Consider the following 14,898-nt stretch of genomic DNA (forward strand, 5'->3'; position numbering starts at 1 on the left):
GCATTTCTCTCACGCATGCTTGTGCTCTCTCTCACACTGATACAGTCTCTCTCTCTCTCTCACACACACACACACACACACTCGTACAGCATTTCTCTCACGCATGCTTGTGCTCTCTCTCACACTGATACAGTCTCTCTCTCTCTCATACACACACACACACACACACTCGTGCAGCATTTCACTCACGCATGCTTGTGTTCTCTCTCACACTGATACAGTCTCTCTCTCTCTCACACACACACACACACACACACTCTTGTTTACTGACACACACACACAGACACACACACAGGAATTCAACAGTTTATGTCAAAAAAAATTAAAAAACTGTTTGGTTTGGTTCACTTGCTTCATAAATCATTTTATGTCCAGCTGTTTGAAATGGGCATGCACAACTTTGTGCTTTTAAGAAATTTTCATGTAAAGGTTATATTGTCATTTGATGTCATACAACACTGAAAATAAGGCATGCAAAGATAAGTTAACTCATGCTGCTTATATTTAACTCAAAACAAGGCAGGGTGAAATCAATGACCAAAGCCTTAAGGGTGTTTATAGAGAAAGATATACAGCCTGTGTGTACAATGACTAGTGCAGTAGAGGTGTTATTACTGTAAAGCACATAACTTGAGTTTTAGGGTTACTGATGTTGAAGCCTGTCTGCACTGCAGAAGAGTTAAACCTGTTGGTTTTCTCCTGTAACTAGGTGTGGTTGGATGAAAGTATAGTAAGGTCATCAGTGAAGTCCAGATCTTCAAGTTGTGAAAACAAAGCCCATTGGAATACCTCTGGATATCCATTCTGTGATTTCTCTCATGATCCAATCAATGGCAAGAAGCCTTTCCCCTTTTTCTGAATCCTGTGCTCTTCCTTCAGATTGCTTTCAATAGCTTATTCCATTCTGTTCAGAAGGACTCTGAAAACCTTGCTTGGGGTGGACACTGGACAGATGGGAAATGCCTCTCCAATCGCTGCAATTTCTAAGATTTCCTTCTGTCAGTGCAGTGGTTGCTGTTTCCATATGTGCCTTTAGCATCTGGATGGCATCAATGCCAGGGTCTTTGCCATCGTTTTTCCCTTCATGGCACATCTGCTTCCACTTCTCTCAGGGGGCTTGTATCAGTGTGAATGGGATTTGTTCGGTTTGCTGGCACTGGGTTGCTGAGCACTTCCTGGAAGAGTTGCACCCATCTGGCTGCTTGCTCACACACACTGGTGTTATAGAGTTTCCATTTCTATCTTTTACAGGGACCAAGCAGTTGTTGCTTCCACAAATGCCTTAAGCAGTCTCATAAACTACACTCGCGCCTCCCCGTGCAGGAGCTTTTCCAGCTTCTTCAGCAAGCTCCTTGACAAAGGATCTCTTATCTTATCCTCGCACCCCTCTTGCCCTCCTTATCGTTGGTGTTCCAGGCTTTCTGGGCTTGTTCACGAAGCCTCAGTAGCTTCCTTTTTAGCTGAGCTCTATCGTCAATTTTCTTCCAGGTTCTAAATAACAACCACTTTGTGTTGTTATTCCTCCTGGGTCTTCTCAGCTGTTTCCTAGTCAGACATGACTGCATTCCATTTGTTGCCTACTGTATATCTTGATGAACTTCCTTGGCTGTGGTTGACGTAAGAACATTAAAGTGTTTTTCTAGTTCTGTGTTGATTGTCGGGCATTTCTTTGCAATATCACAACGTTTCTGATTCTGACCCCGTAGTGTTGACTTATGCAGTCTGAGCTTGATGGTTGCAGATACTAGAATGAGGTCACTGCAAACATCAGCTCCACGGTATACTCTAACGTCTTGGGGAAACTAGTTCCATTTCCCAGCGATAACAATCTGGTCAATTTGACTGCTAATCTTGCCATCAGGTGACCTTGAAGTAAGTTTATGAATGTCTGCGTATGGAACGACATTGCAGCATGAGACTTTAGATATAGCAGACTGTAATTTCTCACACCAGACCTGTTCGTCATCCTCATCAGCTTTGTTAGTTTGTGCATAGCACTGTGTGATGGAGAATTCATAAGTTGAACCATACTGCTTCAAGTTGAAAGTTGCTTGAAGTTGCTGTTTTCTTAGACACAAATGCTACTACATGCATATGGGTCTCTTTATGTATAGAACTGCTGATCCATTGCTTTCCAGCTGATGACCAGAGCACACTCATCTGAATTCACACCCAAGATATCCAAGCCCTGCCTCTTTGAAGTTTCCCCGCATCATTCTGACATTCCTTGCTCCAATAGAAGTCTTCAGTCTGGGCCCCAGAAGACTATCTCTTGCACTCCTGACTTCCCTAGCGCAAGGGGTTTCATCAGGAGCAGTCATACAACCAGATGTTCTCTTCAGGACATTTAGGAGAAATGGTGTTGGTCAATGCAGTTTCCATAGCAATATGACACTTTTAAAAGGGTGGGTTGTCGGCCCTGTCCCCAACCCGGAGAACCAAGGTCAGCTGTTAAGCCTTTCCCCTGAGACCAATCTGGCTTGGTTAGACCTGTCCGGGACCAAGATCCCTACCAGGACAGCTCCAACCACAAAACATTTTAATAAAAAAATCTAAGTCTGTGCTGTGATCACACTGTGATTGGTTGAGCCTGCACTGTAAAGCTGTCTTTACACAGAGTATAAATATTGGGTCAAAGACGATAAAAGAACATCAGCGTAAACTGGCCATTGTTTTATTTTTCCCAGCTCTGATCCGGCATTCGTAATTGGTACAGCAGCGTAAAGACGGCCTAATTGTGCAAATTTCAGACTTGCATGGCTAGCCGTGTCACTGTTTAAGCACTGATGTCAAGGCGTTTCCTTGCGGATCTTCAAGTAATAATCCAAACATGCTGAAAGGAACTGAACAAAACAAAAAACAAAAAAACTGGGCTGCTCAAATGTGTTCTGGGAGGGCTACAGTTTATAGGTCTCAGTCAGCCAAGCACACAGCTACACGGTTGACAGAATCACCGTTTGGACTGATTCAGTGCAGCTACCCTTCCAGATCCCGCTTTAATTGAGCAAGAAAACGCAGCTGGATAGCTTTGCTCAGAAGCTCTGAGATAAATCATTTCTTAAAGAGAAAGAGTACACAGGCACTAAAAGTTAGGCCTGTCCAGGGCTGCACTGGGAACAGAAAATTTGTGGGACTGTGGTGTGGTATTGTGGGTAAAGGTAGCAGACGCATCCACACAGATGTGCACATGCACACACAAAGACCACAGCATATACACATTTGCATGTTCTCATGCACATTGTGCTTGTGCTCGTGTTTCTTGCTGGCTTTTGGATTTTATACTGACACTGCGGTTATTCCTGTATTAATAAAAACCCTGGAATCAATGAGGATATCTAGACTTATGCTCTCTCTCTTTTACACAAAGACACACAATCTCCCTCTCTCTCATTCTCTCTCCCTCCCTTTCTCACTCATTCTCTCTCCCTCCCTCCCTCTCTCTTACAAACACAGACACACATTCTCTATCTTGCACACAAACTGTGAGTGCAGTACTCTCTCTCTCTTTCTCTCTCACACACACACCTCCCCCACCTTGTCTGATTCCCACAAAGAGAAAGGAAAAAATTCAAAGTAAACGAAAGGAAAATCAAAACAAACAGGTCAGTTCCTGCCTGAGACAGATGGGAATCCTGCCTTACTGTGTCCCACTGAACTACATTACTGTGTGTGTGTGTGTGTGTGTGTGTGAGCGTGTGTGTCTGCATGTGCATGTGTGAATATGTGCTTGTGTGTACTGTATGCATATGTGCATTTCTGGGAGGGGGGGGAGAGAGAGAGAGCCCCCCTTGCACTCTACCCCCCACCAGCTGACAAAAACAGAGCTGAACTTTCACCCCATTCCCTCTTCAGGCTGGGATACACTACTCAACCTGGGGAATGTACACAAACGAACCAATCCATCTCCCACACACATGTGCTCACACATGCGCAACGATACAGGCATGCAGATACACAGCCTCTGCAGGGGGAGATTCACCACACAACACACACATGCATACATGAACCCAGGCTCACTCACACACACACACACACAAATGCATGCATACACACACACACTCACACGCATACACACACAAATGCATGCATACACACACACTCACACGCATACACAATACACACACACAGTCATACATACACATTCATAAAGTAAGACGCATACTCAGACAATAGTAGAACTTACAGCAGGGCTGCCCATCCCTGTTCCTGGAGATCTGCATCTTCATCAATCTCTTTTATGCTGCATTTCTATCACCATCTTGATGTTGTAGCTCTATATTTACCTCTTGTAATCATACCTCACTTCCAGTTTGACTTGCCATAACTTTACTGACTTAACCGATGCTTACTGTGTGAACTATAATCGATGGTCACGGCAATGAATAATTGATAGTTTATGAGTATTGTACCTTATCTGACCTGTGTTCTGTAGTTGTTCCAGTGACCTTTGGTATGCACTTATCATGAAAAAAAAAGCTTCTGCCAAATAGAATGCAAGGTAATGTAAAGTAGATCCCCAGGTACAGGGTTGGGCAGCCCTGACTTACAGTTTCCTACAAGTTTTTACTAGGAATGTGGGCAGTAGCACAGATCCACATATGAGCAGATTTGCATGGCACAGTCCACAGATCAAAAATTACATTTTAGCAGTTTTATTTTTGTGAAATGAAAACTGGGTCCCTGTTTAACCGCATTGGTCACCTACTTTTGCATGACACCAGTATCATGGAAAATAAAACTCCTGTGGCACCAAATGAAGGCTGTGCTGCATTTCGACTGTGCCCTCCCTGCTCTACCAGGTTTCCAGGTGTACACCCTAACACCACCCCCCATAATCCTCAAATCCCCCCATCTTCAGTTGACTTGCATACCATTTATTCAAGTCTCCCCAACACCTCCTTTAAAAATCCCATATCTATATTTATACATATTTACACTGAAACTTCCAACATGAATATTTCGCAACCTCTGCATTTGTGGGGGGAAAATTCTCCTCATCTGGCAACCCTTGGGACTGTTTGTTTGAGTTTGGATCGAGGCAAGCAAAAGCTGCCATATTCTGTGAAAAACTAGAAAAATTCTATTACACAAAACTTATTGTGTGCCCCACTCTAACTCCAGAACTCTCAATCTCACTCAAAATGAGCTTGTTAAAAAGAGATGGACTTTGGGGTTAGTAAAATAACCCATGCCAAGTGGGAAAAGAACCACTGCCAAAATGAGTTTTTAAACACGATCTGTGGAGAGGAAAAATGGGAGAGCAATGCAGAGCTGGAACACAAAAGGGCAGAATGTGACTTCACTGTCAGACGGAAGAATTTAAAAACACATTCCGGCTAACCACAGAGAGAGGTCTAATCAGTATGGACTCCCAAGCCAAGCCACCCGGCGCATAAACTAAACACCAAGACGCCACTCAAACTTCCATAGATCTTTCGCTCCTTGCCTCAGAAACGGCACGCCATGGCTGCACTCGAGCTGGCGCGCTGGGCTCCAGAGGGAACTTCCCTCTGAACAGAGAGAGCTGCAATAAACTCTGAGCACCAACCACCTTCGCTTCAAAAGAGGAAGTTTGGTCAATTTATTTCAATGTACAAGGCAGGTCACAGTTGGAACATAATCGCGTTGTTGTGGAGTGCATTGTACATGAATACAAAAGCCAATTCACTACGATGCCTAGTGTTAGTCATTTCTGGATGAGTAAATTATTAGCGTTCGGTGCCTGAAGTGTTGCTGTGCTTAAATTGACCAATGCAACAGAATGTGGGTGCAAGGATGGGATTCATTACTGCGTGACTGTTATTTCACAACCTTCCCACCCCCATAGTGGTAGCACAAAGGACTGTGGCCTCGTCTTTCTGTGATGAATGCAGCTTCACCTATTTGTTATAGGAAAAGAGAGAGCAAAAAGATGAACAGAACGACTGTTTCTGTTCATTGTGACCCACTTTTCCCCCCCATTCCTGTCTTTCTGTTTATACTCTAGAGTATACTGGGAGCTGATGTCACAGAGGTCATGCCCTTTGCACTATGACATAAACAGACACACAGAGATTCCATGTCAGAGTCTTATTAGTCACTAGTTTGGAGTGCAGGGGTCGCTGGTAGATAAAATAAAACTGGCACCACCGGCCTGTTGAATTGCGAATGGTGCAGCTGTGCATGTGCATGTGAAATCGTCCTGAAATAAGTCCCACATTTGATTAATGGGGGTGGGGGGGGGGGGGGGGGGGGGTAGTGAGTTTGTCTGAGCTGCAGCCAAGCCCCTTCACTGAATAAAATGTCTAAAGGTATGTACCCCCCCACACCCCCCACCAGGGATGGCTTGCCAAGGGAGCAGTCCTGACCTGAATGCCGTTCGTGCTGGCAGAAGGAGACACCCCCGCCCCCAGAATGGGTGCGCATCATGTGACCTGATTTGATTAAGAGGGTTGTGCTGGATCCAGTGGCTAGTGATAGGAAACTGAGGTATTGTGACAAAAAAAAACTGGTGAAGCTGGATATAATGAAAAGGCTGTGATATTCACAACAAAACAGCTGTTGGTTAAGACTGGTGAGTTGCTGGTAGCCTGGGGTAGATCCATACATTTTTTGTGCCATGATACATCAAGTGAAAATAACATTTAATTTCACAGTCGCAAGAGATGCAATGGAGATTTAACTACAGGCAAATAAGAACGCTTCTGGGCCACAGAATACAAGCAAAAAGAACACTACACTCTCACATACACAAATACACTCACTCACACTTTCTCACATACACAAATACTCTCACTCTCAAATGCACAAATACACTTTCTCACACACACTCTCATGTCCACATAAACTCACTCATACTCATTTCTCTCCCTCTCTCATGCACTCACTCACCAAAAATCAAAAATCGATTAATTTGCAGAAAAATTTGTGTCAGCTATAAAGAAGTGCTATGACGAGTTTTTTCCAGTCCTTAGGGTAACACTAGTAGTTATACCTAGATTCAGCCTAACTGATTTAATTTGAAATGCAGTCAGGAAGACAGTTGGTTGGGTAGCCAAAATACACCTGAAGTTCATTCCTCTATATACAAAATCGCTGGCCTTCCTCATCCTGTTCTTTCTCTAAACACTACACCGGCACGGCGATTTCTGTTTTTCATTTAGCGAAGAACGATTTGCATAATTTCTGCATCGCGGTTCTTCCATCATCACTGAACTTTGAATTTAGATGGGGAAATAACCGTTTCATTGAGGGAAAACACGTAAAGCCGTGAATCATCGCGACATTGCGTGGCGGTGAGGAAATCGCCTCTCCCGTGCTAATCTCGTTTTTATTTCCTCCTGCTCCAGCAGGACACGCCCCTCGCACCATCAGGGGGTCTTATCTGATGGTGAGTCACGTTAATCCACCGACTTTTTTCCCTCAAAACCGCAAAACATCTCCGCTCACATTCCAGCCTCCAACGTAACTCCTGGAGAGGTACCCAAAAAGCTGGTAACCGACACCGTGTTAAACGCCACATTGAAGGGAAATGCATCTTGTGTATCAGGTGACACAATGACATCATTTTAATGCAAAATACAAGGGAAATTATATTTATCAAGTTACAAAATCTAGCTGATAATGGGGCACCCATATCCATTTACTGTTTGTTTAAACTGAGAGCTGTTGAACCCAAAAGCCTTTGAAGCTGGAGGCCCTGTTTGAATGGGTCATTTATAGGTGAAGCTTAAAAGTACTGAAGGCGAAACGTCTTTTGAATGTGTGCGAAACAAGATCTTATCACTTCCCAGTCGTATTCACATGTGAGCTCCTGGTATAATCAGTTCTGGCAGCAGCTGTAAAACTACTGAATTATTATCTTTTGTAATGTTAGTCTTTGCCATCTTTCATAACATCATATCTATATACAACAAACCGGAGGCTACTTAGTAGATCAGCATGATACCCTAGACACTGCACAGAGACGTTGCTGCTCGGAACTACCCCACATGCACTGGAGGCCATTTTCTTTCACACACCCCTCTACTCTCGCCACCTTCACGCCATTATGACTCCCACCACTGTGACATCACAACCACTCCACTGTCATGCCTGCCACCACTGTGCCATCGTTACCTCTTGCAATTACATCACAACCTCTCCCCATAGTCATCATAATAAGTACCACTACTGTGTAGCAGTCACGCCCCGCCCCCGCAACCACCATGATCCCCGAGTGAGAATTTCTCTCTCCTTCCACAAACTCCATCAACCCTCTTCCCGGGTCCCGAAAATTACAGCCTTGACCCAAAACCCAACGTTGTCTAACCCGTAATGAGCATTCAGAAACACTTTAATTAACATGCCAAAAAAAACACTTTCATTTTGTTTTCACATTGTATGTGAAAGTCTATTTTGAGGCACAAATTCGAAAAATTAAAGGAAAGTTGTGTCTTGTGGCTTACACTAGACAAAACAATTCCCCAGTCAGAGTTCTGTCTCCTGTGCCCTGCTCAGCTGATAAACATGACAGTCACATGTAAACTGATTAGATTAATTTTCATTAAAATTAGAGCTAAAAAAAAAACGACTAGTCAACTGAAACTACCTCCTTAACTGTTAAAACTGTCATGGATGCAACACAAAACAAAGGTATGACACTTGAAATGTTCTTTATAACACACTTGAAAAGTCTAGGGCTGGGATTCTGTCAACATATGTCCTTAACTTTGGCAAACAATTAAATGCCAAACAATTGTCCTCCACAAACACAGTTTATAGAGTGTATAGAAATCGCTAAAATTAACATGCCAAAATGAATCTGTGAGGAAAAAGTGTAACCCTTTCCTGTACATATACTTCTAAGTCAAAGTTAAGGACAAACGCTGACTCAATACAAGCCTACATACTGATGTCTCAAAACTAAACTAAACCATCTGTGGATAGATCCATATCAATAAAATGTTTAAATTAAAGCGCATGCAGACCTACATACTATGAAAATTAATGTCCACAGAATCCATCAGCCCCCCCCCCCCCCCCCCCCCCTCCAACCCCACGGATGTTAAAAGCCATTGTGTGGGGCGGGGGGGGGGGGGGGGCTTAGCTTCTAACCAGGCTTCCAGATAAACATGTCAGTCTTCAGCCACCAGCTGTGAGCGACAGATGTGATGTCATCGCCAAAGTAAAATGCAACATGAAAACAAGTGACATCAGTTCCATGGTGCGGGAGGATTGCACTTAATGCAGGAGGATAAGGGTCCGATGCCGGTAAACTGCGTGGCATTTAAAACCGTCGCCGCCGCTGCCACAGACAACCAGAGGGCACTTCCCTCAGCACCTAGTTTTTTACCAAATATTTGCCTGTTCAAAATGTATTCTGAAAGATATTATGTATATAGCAAAAGCTATTTTTCCCCCCATGCAGCCATAAATGGTGTAAGCTTTTTTGTTAAAAAACGAACTAAAAACTGTGCCCTCTGGAAACAGATTTGTCCTTTTTGAGATTGTAACTGACTTTGCTGCTTCAAGTTTGACTTACAGAACAAGTGAAATCAGTGGCACCACATCTACCCACTGCTACCGCGAGGATGCCGTGACGTTGCGTTCGGGTTGTTTATTGTTCTCCCGGAAGGTTCCGGATAATGGCCTGAGCGCAGAGACAGCACGCTCCATGTAGTATAAAGCCGGTGACATTTGGTGAATTTCCTGCACTGTGTTCCAGTTCCGAGCAAGACCACTTCCCGCAGACTGGGGGGGGGGGATACGGTTTCCATCAAGGTGTCAGACAGCCTCGACGGGACGAGACAAAAATAAAAGCATGGGGGGCGGGTGGGCTGGGGTCTAAATGGAGTTTTAACCTGTCACTGAGACAGCTGCTTTGCATTAAATTAAACAGCTCAGGAAAAAAAAGAGAAAGGGCTCAGATAAAAAACTGTTTATCGGGGGGGGCAAGGGAGTGACAGACAAAGGGGGTTTGTATGAAAACACAGGTTCCGACAGATGCAATGCTGTGGCTGCTCTTCCAACGTCAGCAGAGGGGGAGGTGCGGGGGGGATAGTAATGCATTCAGAAGCCTCTGGAACGTGCCTCCTGCCAGGCAGATTTTTTGAGCCGTGTTTGTTTTATTTTTTCCCCTTCCAGTGAATATCAAAACATGTCTCACGGTCATGATTCATGCCCCCCCCCCCGCACCTGTGTCCTTTCTGCAGCCTCATCCTGCTTTGGGTGCTGTCATAAAACAAATATATGCAGTAGGGTAGGCAAGAACTGGAGCAGTCTCCCAGGAGATAGAAGCGCATGGAAGCTCCTGCTCCAGCGCCCCCCCCCCCCCACCACCACCACCACCACCCACTGACCCGCCCCCCGCCTGACCCACGTGCTGCTGGCACCCCTCCATAACCCAGCTGACACGTGACTAATTTTAGCCGGTATTCAGGCCCCCGGTATGCCGAGCCATCTTCGCTCCCCTCACCATGCTCCCATTTGACCCTATCACGCATGCCCATGTTCATCTTCCCACAGCGTCGGCGAAAGATACAAACCATCCAGCTCTGGTAGCCAGCTTGCTCTGCAGCAGAGGTCTCCCCTCTCCTCTCTTCCCAGGATAAATGCTTAGTTTCTCTTCACCCCCTTCACAGCCCCCCTGTGCCATCTCTACTTACATTCAGCATCAGTTCTTTCCCTTCCCCAGAGACACAAGTGAGCAGAAACACATGCCAATGCTAACGCTAATGTTACTGTGGCATAATGCAGGGACTTGAACCTTCCTTAAAAGTGTTAGATTTACTTCACTTTGTTTAGTCTATTCCGAAGGGATGGTGCGCAATATTTCCTGAAGTACAATGTTTCCTTTAACTCTGCACAACTACCACACATATCACTTTGAGATAGCCTTGTACAAACACCCGATAAAATTGTGACTAAAAATTGAAAACAAACGACACTGTAGTTAGACATTTTACATATGGTGTGCGAGTGCATGTGTCACCCATTAGTAAAACGAATTTGCAACAGTCACCTTCAGCAACTGAATCCATCCCTCCCTGGGTGATGCTATGGCCAACTATGCACTGCCCTTAGAGGCTGCTGGCTACCGCCATCATTGCTGCGGGCCAGATTCAGTGCCAGACGCTGGAGCCCCACCCACACACTGGAACAGTGCCTAAACAGATACCACAGTCTGGGGTCTGTCCACACACTGGAACAGTGCCTTAACAGATACCAGAGTGTGGGGTCTGTCCACACACTGGAACAGTGCCTTAACAGATACCAGAGTGTGGGGTTTGTCCACACACTGGAACAGTGCCTAAACAGATACCACAGTCTGGGGTCTGTCCACACACTGGAACAGTGCCTTAACAGATACCACAGTCTGGGGTCTGTCCACACACTGGAACGGTGCCTAAACAGATACCACAGTCTGGGGTCTGTCCACACACTGGAACAGTGCCTTAACAGATACCAGAGTGTGGGGTCTGTCCACACACTGGAACAGTGCCTTAACAGATACCAGAGTGTGGGGTCTGTCCACACAGTGGAACAGTGCCTTAACAGATATCAGAGTGTAGGGTATGTCCATGTTCTGGAACAGTGCCTTAACAGATACCAGAGTCTGTCCACATGCTTGAACACTGTTTTAACAAGATGGGCTATCCAGCAACCACTCAAAATCTGAGTTAGCACAGGCTGGGTCCCACAGAATGGCTCAGTCAGTAAAGGCTTTTACCAAAAGAGCAGGCAGGGCCCCATAGAGTGGCTAAGTCAGTATAAGCGCTCACCACAAGCACAGGCTGGGCTCAACAGAGTATATCAGTCAGTAAAGGCTCTCTATGAGCACAGGTTTTCATCAGTCCCCTCAGTGGGAGAATACAGTGACCTCATATATGCAGGGGTATGGTCGATTTAAGTTAGTCAGGGTTCCACACTTACTGCTGAGTCAGCAAAACACAGAGCCCTCACATGTTGCCAGTTACCGTCAGTGAGAGACATACCTCTCTTTCAACCAGTGCTGGCTCTCACCTGTAGTACCCTATAGCATGGAGGTGTAAAATAGTGACTGGCTGTCTGTTGGTACTGTGTGACCTGTAGGGTGTTGAATAATCACTGGCTCTTCTGTAGTACTGTGTGACCAAGACAGTGTTAAATAGCCACAGGCCCTCCTATTGTACTGTGTGGACTGTAGGTTGTAATGTAGTCACTGGCTCTCTTGTTGAGATGTGTGGGCTGTAGCATGTAAAATAGGTATCAGTTCAGAGGCAAGTGTGTACAGGTTGAGGGTTCTGAGGTGAGATAAGTCTAACCATCATCCTGGAATGTGTTTAGCTAATAAACCAATGGACCTATGCTGTCAACTGCAAACCAATCACGAACCCCCATATCTGGGGCTCAAATTGGAGGTAGTGATTCTGGCCAACTGAGCCACTGGTTGAAGACAGGCTAAAACTTACGACAATCAGACTGCAGGAACCCAAACTCCCAAACTGTAACTTCCCTTTACAGAGACTACGGAGAGAAATTGTCTTGGGTTGTGACGGTATAGCCTCTTTCCAAAATAAAAAAAGAAGTTTTGTCTGGTAAATTAGACCTGGAGTCGACAACTCCCCAGAGGAGCATAGCCTCTCCTTACAGAAAACTTAAACTCTGTTCAATGCAAAGAAAAAAACATAAAAACTGCATTTCATCTCTATCCAAAATGTAAATAGAAATAAAAAAACTGCACTGCATAAAAAAACTTTAAGTTACTGCTGCATTAACTTGAAAATAACTATTTAAATTGCCCACATCATTTATGCTTTTTCATGCTCGGTTTCAAAAATTATAGGTCTGCATATACAGTTCAGTCCATAAATATTTGGACAGTGACACAATTTATGTTGTCTTGGCTCTGACCTCCAGCACACTGGATTTACAAGAAAACAATGAATGTGAGGTTAAAAGGCACTGTTAGCTTTCATTTGTCGGTATCTACATCCATGTCCGGTGAACCATGTAGGAATTACAGTCCTCTTTATAAATAGTCGCCCATTTTAGGGGACCAAAAATCATTGGACAATTGGCTGCTCAGCTGTTTCTTGGCCAGCTGTGTGTTGCTGCGTCATTCGTTCATGCACAACAAAGCTAACAAAAGGTCACGAGTTGATTCTAGGTGTGCAATCTACATTTGGAATCTGTTGCTGTTGTCGATCAACATGAGGACCAAAGTGTCGATGCTTGTAAAGCAGCCCATTGTCAGATGGAAAAATGATGAAATAAATCTATCAGAGACAGCCAAAACATTGGGTGTGTCAAAATCAACTGTGTGCTTCACTATATGACCAAAGGTATCTGGACACCCCTTCGTCTGGGCTGTCTTCCATGGTTTGGGCTAGGTCCCTTAGTTTTAGTGAAGGCAAATCTTAAGGCTACAGCATACAATCACATTCTAGATGATTATGTGCTTCCCCAACAGAGGAGAAGGCCCTTTCCTGTTTCAGCATGACAATGCTCCCAGGCACACAGCGAGGTCCATATAGAAATGGCTTTGTTGAGAACGGTGTGGAAGAGCTTGACTGGCCTGCACAGATCCCTGACCTAAACACCGTCCAACATCTTTAGGATCAATTGGACAGCCAACTGCAAGCCAGGCCTAATCACCAAATCAGTGCCCGACCTCACTAATGTTCTTCTGGCTCAATGGAAGCAAATCCATACAGCAATGCTCAAGCATCTGGTATATAGCCTTCCCAGAAGAGTGGAGGTTGTTATAGCAGCAAAGGGTGGACCAACTCCATATTAATGCCCATAATTTTGAATGACATATTGGATGTCAGGTGTCCCCAGACCTTTGGCCATGTAGTGTGCATTGTTAAGAGGCATGAATGCACTGGTGAGCTCAGCAATAGCAAACAACCTGGGAGTCCACAGAAGAACACTGAAGTGGATAACCGAAGAATTCTTTCTATTGTGAAGAAAATCCCCTTTTCAAGTGTTGAACAGACCTAGAACACTCCAGGATGTAGACATAGATATGCAAAAACTAAAATAAAGAGAAGTCTACCCCAGCATAACCTCAGACATTTTATTGCAAGATGCAAATCACTAAGCCTGAAGACCAGAATGGCCAGGTTACCGTTTGCTAAAAAGAACAACAACAAAAAAAACTGTAGAGACCTGGAACAAAGACTTATGGACAGATGAGACGCATAATCACCTGTACCAAGGTACTGGAAAGAGGAAATTGTGTAGAAAGAAAGAAACTGCTCATGATCCAACTGAGCAATCAGACTGCTGGTTGTTAAGGCAACAGTCAGTAGGCTATACTGGTACAATAACGTCTGAATTCTATCTACCAGATAACTAACGGATAGCCATTTGCGGTGTGAACAAGACAGTCCACTTGAGTGCTGGGCTACGGCTACTGTTCCCTGTTCCATGTGTGAAAGTGTGAGAGGTAAACAGGATTTAATTTACGGCTGAAACCAGCAGTGAATCAAATCATATCGTTAAATTACAGAACGCTGTCATAGGAAACTCACTGGGAAACAGCCGCGAGGAGTCGATTCAGTCTAACCGCAAAACGGTTACACACATCGATGTCTAAAGAAAAAACTAAGATTTTATGAGTTAACAGATTTCAAGTATTCATTTCAGCACACAATTTAAGGAACACATTTCTAACTATTTAACGAACTGGTCTGAATTTATTTTTAACGTTATAGATGTAAGTAAAATAAGTAGCCTATAGGTTAAGGGTTGTGAACCTCGATAGTTTAAGCCAATAACAACCTAAGGAAACCTCACTTGTATAGCCTGCGTAAAACAAATTCAGGAACTACTTTCAACAGATAGCTGTAGAATTTTGGAAAACGCAGATTTATACATTGCCAGCTGTGAGACGTCTGCACTTTTGTCCGACGAGTGTAAACAAAACTATATCTACCCCGACGCGGACGCGAA

The 14,898-nt window shown here is 44.4% G+C and overlaps 1 protein-coding gene across 2 annotated transcripts in view; it reads right to left on the reverse strand.

The window, feature by feature from the left end:
• nek6 (NIMA-related kinase 6) overlaps positions 1–14,898 on the reverse strand; it is a 33,708-nt gene that overhangs the window by 17,992 nt on the left and 818 nt on the right. The gene's annotated exons all lie outside the window — the stretch shown is intronic.

The sequence above is a fragment of the Anguilla anguilla genome, chromosome 14 (assembly GCF_013347855.1).
Source record: "Anguilla anguilla isolate fAngAng1 chromosome 14, fAngAng1.pri, whole genome shotgun sequence".
Taxonomy (NCBI): Eukaryota; Metazoa; Chordata; class Actinopteri; order Anguilliformes; family Anguillidae; genus Anguilla; species Anguilla anguilla.